This window comes from Marmota monax, unplaced genomic scaffold, assembly GCF_021218885.2.
Source record: "Marmota monax isolate L192 unplaced genomic scaffold, Marmota_monax_Labrador192_F-V1.1 WCK01_AAM20220418_F8-fsc00012, whole genome shotgun sequence".
Classification (NCBI taxonomy): domain Eukaryota; kingdom Metazoa; phylum Chordata; class Mammalia; order Rodentia; family Sciuridae; genus Marmota; species Marmota monax.
The window spans coordinates 24,057,622-24,062,695 of record NW_026695227.1 but is presented as its reverse complement, the minus strand read 5'-3'; the positions used below and the strand labels follow the sequence as shown (position 1 = coordinate 24,062,695).

At 36.5% G+C, this 5,074-nt stretch overlaps 1 non-coding gene across 1 annotated transcript; it reads right to left on the bottom strand.

Moving 5' to 3' along the window:
* Positions 1 to 823: 823 nt before the first annotated feature.
* Positions 824 to 957, bottom strand: LOC124087500 (small nucleolar RNA SNORA70). Its single transcript, XR_006850089.1, has one exon. It is a non-coding gene; the product is annotated as a small nucleolar RNA SNORA70 (small nucleolar RNA).
* Between the last annotated feature and the right edge of the window lie 4,117 nt (positions 958 to 5,074).

Here is a 5,074-nt window from a genome sequence, read left to right as displayed (position 1 = left end):
AAATAAAGACATTGTGTCCACCTAACACTAAGAAATAAATATTAAAAAAAAAAAAAAGAAAAGAAAGGACCTATGAACATACCACCTTGGTTTTTCTCAATTAGGTCCACAGGCCTGACAAAACCAGGAACTATGTAGATAGGATTCCCAGGAACACAGGTGCGGTTCTCATTCTGGAGACAGACCTTTGGGCATCTATGCCGAAAGTATTTTGACTTTGAATATACCTCTGATGTGTACAGCTGTCTCTGTGTGTGTGCATTCATGTGTGTGCATGCATGCTCTGTGTATGTGTGTGTCGTCAGTTATCGTGATAGATCGGAATGCATGAACCGAGAAACTCCCTACCTCCTTCAACATTCTCAGAATCCCCACAACATATATCAGTTGCACCCAGCCTCTACCCGGGCATTGAACCCAGAGCACTTTACCACGGAGCCACATTCCCAGGCCTTTTTACTTTTGGTTTTGAGACAGGGTCTCACTAAGTTTCCCAGGCTGATCTCAAACTTATGATCCTCCTGCCTCAGCCTAAGCAGCTCGGATTACAGGCCTATGCCTCCTCCACCCCCTGACTAGCCTAGCTGACCATTAAACATGCTGGTGACCTTGTTCATCTGGGTAGATTCTTGGTCTGTGGCATAAATGATGCAGTTCCTGGCGGAGCATTGCTACCACAAACTCTCTGGCTCGGTTCTGCATGTCCAGGGCAGTTCTAAATGTCAAGGCAGCTGCTCCTCCTGCCTCCTCTAGGAGCAAAAGCAGAAAAAGGAAGCAGGGCATCTCCTTCCCACAGAGATATCTCCAAACTTCTACTTTAATGGGCTGTCTCCAGGATCCCTTAGGGTAACCCATATAAGCAACAGGATGCCAATACTAGGGAGAAGGCTACTGTTTACAGCCATAGCATTCCAGATCCCCAGGACTAAAAAGGAGCCCCAAGTTGTATCTCTGTCTTTGGTTTTATATTCTACATATTCTCTTACAGTTTTGTCTTCCAGATCACTAATTATTATTTAACTTTATCAAAATTCTGTGAAACCCATGCACTGAGTGTTTAATTTTGATAAAAATGATTTTCTTTTTTATATATTTATTTTTTAGTTGTAGTTGGACACAATACCTTTACTTTGTTTATTCATTTTTATGTGGTGCTGAGGATTGAACCCAGGGTCTCGCATGTGCGAGGCGAGCGCTCTACCACTGAGCCACAATCCGAGCCCCAAATGATTTTCATTTCTAGAAATTTTTTTTCATATCTGTGGTTGATAAAGACAGCTGCAAAACCAGCATGGTGGTGAATACCTTTAATCCCACCTATCCAGGGGGCCAACGCAAGGAGGTGGCAAATTGGAAGCCATCCAGGACAACTTGGTGAGACCTTATCTCAAAATAAAAATGAAAAAGAGCTGGGGTGTAGTTCAATGTCCCTAGGTTTAGTTTGTCTGTCTGTCTGTCTGTCTGTCTCTCTCTCTCTCTCTCTCTCTCTCTCTCTCTCTCACACACACACACACACACACAAAATGCAAGGATAGCTACGAATTCTTTGTTACTCTTCCAATTCCCCTCTCTTTGAATCTGGACTGACTTCAGTAACTTGCTTGACCAATAGCATGCACTGCAAGTTATGCTCTGGACTCAATCACAAGAAATTTGTGACTTGTCACGGGGTTTTTAAAACCTTGCTCTAAGAATGCCAGCACTCAAGATGCTCCCTTTAAGAGCCCAGCCATCATGCAATAAAAGGTAAAACACAGAAAGTCACTTGTCAGAAATTCTAGGTGGGCTACCAACAGAGAGCCTGCACCAAATCTGCAAATAACCATAGCCCCAGTAGACAATTCCAAAATTTGTAGTCAGACTTGAAAATAGATTAGGATCAGTGCTTCTCTTTCATGCCATCTTTTATCTATCTCCTTTTGTCTTATAAATTCCCAGAATTCTGTCCCTTTTGCTGCCACTCTTTTTCGCTTGTTTTTGATTTTGGTATTTTTGTTTGTTTCTTTTGTTTTCTGGAGGCAAAGAGGATTGAACCCAGGGACATTTTATCCGTGTGCTATATGCCCAGTCCTTTTTATTTTTATTTTGAGACAGTTTCTCATTAAATTGCTGAGGCTGACTTTGAAATGATTATCCTTCTGCCTCAGCCTGAGGAGTCTCTGGGACTACGAGCATGTGCTACTGTGCCCAGCTTGCTGCCACTTTTATTATTCTTTTTCTGGACATGAAAGAATCCATTCTAGACTATAAAGAGGGGATGGGAAATGGGGCTAAATGCATTTTCATACAATTGGAATTCATAGAAGAAAAAATTTACATAGAATGTGCAAAAGATTGAAAAGAGTAGCTTTATTTTTTAAAAGCAAAATTTACAAAGTTATCCTACAGAGTTAATAATGAGTGATTTATAACTTACACAATCTAGAAAAATAATTATGCCAATCATACTGATGCAGTGTGTTACAAATCACTTGCCTTACCAAACATAAATAAGCAGAAATTGGTATTGGGGATAAAGATGTGTTAGCCTAACACAATAATATTTGATTTTCAGGGACATATTATTTGACCCATATTATAATGAAAGAAATAGGGCTACCGGGTATAGCTTATTGGTACAGCTCATGCTTAACATATGTAAAACCCTTTGGGTTTAATCCTTAGCACCAAAAAATTAACTTATTAATCAATGAGGTGTTGTTTTAAGATGAAACTTTTTTTTTTTCAAAATATAATTTCTTGGAAGAAATAATATTACACATGCATACAAATCTAAGTTCTAACAAGCTATTTTATAATGGAGTTTTCACATACTTATAATCTACAATGAAAGGGTTTTTTTTTTTCCTTATAGAAGACTTTTTAAGGAGCTTCTTGATTTGGGAAGAAGTTAAAAACAATGAAGTATATGAATTATCACTAATTTATATATTATGTATAACATCTTAATCTTATTATATTTTGTTTTCTAAGGTTAATGGGCTTTAACTGTATATTAGTGAGTGTTGTCTTAATTGTACATTGAGTATTTTTCAGAATTTTTATTTTTATTGTTTAGGAAACATAAAATGCTTTCTTTGAATTTTAGGTGGGTAAATTCTAAAACAGTATGCCCTTTATTGACATCCATATGACTATGTAATAAGCCATTATTCCCCATACACTTCTACTTCTACTGATAACATATATTGTACATTGAGTGCTTACTATCTACCAAGTACCATTCTAGGCACTTTAAATTTATTTTTAAATTTAGTCTTCACAAAAACCAAAGTAGGGAGCTGTGGTATAACTCAGTAGTAGAGCACTTGCTCAGCATGTATGAGGCCCGGGGTTGGATCTCCAGCCTGGAAACAAAAACAAAAAGAATCAAAGGTGGCATGTCCATTCTACAGATGAGGAAAACAAGTCACAGATAAGTCAAATAACCTATATGTTTTGGCAATATTAGAAGATGCTTAAGCCAATACAGAATCCATATAAATAACACTTCTTATTTAAACTTTATGTTAGATTGGATTTTATCTTCTCTCCTTTTCTATTACCTTTATTTTAGTAACTTAGGGCACTATAGTTAACTTCAATGAATGCCAGGTGCTAACACCCAGAGGTTATGATAGCTTTAAAGATCAAATTGACTTATTGGGAAAGACTAGCCAATAAAAAATTTCAGAGTAGTGAAGAAATATCTTATAATCCTGATATATCTTACTGGACTAGTCTTTTAGAACTTGCATTTTCAATAGGGTGTGGTGGCACACACCTGTAATCCCATATACTCCAGAAGCTGAGACAGAAGAATCACAAATTCAAGGCCAGCTTCTGGCAATTTAGCAAGAACCCATCTCAAAAAATAAAAAGGGGTGGGGCTGTCACTCTGGTAGAGTCCCCCTGGGTTCAATCCCTATTACAGCCAAAACAAAACAAAATAAATCCTACAATTTCATTACCATCACAAACATTAGGAATTCCAAAGTTGGACTTAAATGTTCTATGACCACACTATTACAGATAATAATCTATGTACAGTTTCTTTCAACATTCTACATTTGTTTTATACTTTCAAAAAACATAATTGGTTTTTAAAATTGCTCACAAAGATATGTATCTGAATTTTTTTAATATTTACTTTTTAGTGTTTTAGGTGGACACAATGTCTTTATTTTATTTTTATGTGGTGCTGAGGATCAAACCCAGTGCTTTACGCATGCCAGGCAAGCGAGCTACCACTTGAGCCACATCCCCAACCCCATCTGAATTTTTATATTATACGTTGTCTAAATGATAGTTTAGCCTGGAAAATGTCAAGCCACTACCTGTGCCTCATTTTACATAGGAGAAAACATTATGTTCTTGTATTCCTTCACTTCATTTTCATCTGATAAACCCAGGTATATATCTTTAGATAGTATATGCCCTCTCCACCACACCACTTAAAATTTGAAAGAATTGGGGCTGGGGTTGTGGCTCAGCAGTAGAGAGCTTGCTTAGCATGTGCTAGGCCCCGGGTACAATCCTCAGCACCACGTAAAAATAAACAAAATAAATGTATTGTTTCCAACTACAATTTAAAAATTTTTTTTTTATAAATTTGAAAGAATCAAATTGCAGAAACACATGTTCATCAAATCGTGAACTGTGTCGGTATTTTGAAAAGAATCTTTACTTGAATAGGCTAGAGAGATGATGATTCATGCAGTAATTTTATCTCATGAAATGATAGCAAATCTTTTTTGGCTAACATCCCAGCCAAACTCCAAATATGACTTAAATCAAGATGGATCATAACTGTCAAATGCTGTATTCATTTTAAATTTTTAAGTCTATGTCCACATACTATATGTGACCACCTGTAACCACCAATTACAGACAAAACTGAACATAAAATCACTTTCAAATTTTTAAATCTTAGTAGTTAATCACTTTTGCTACAATTCTGGGAGATGTGATTATTATATCAAGCAGCATATAATTTTCATTTTTTCATTCATTTTTGTGTGTTTCTATATCTAGTGTATAGGATTCCCTTTAAAAATAATAGCAAAACAGAGAAAAATAGCTACAATTTCAAGTC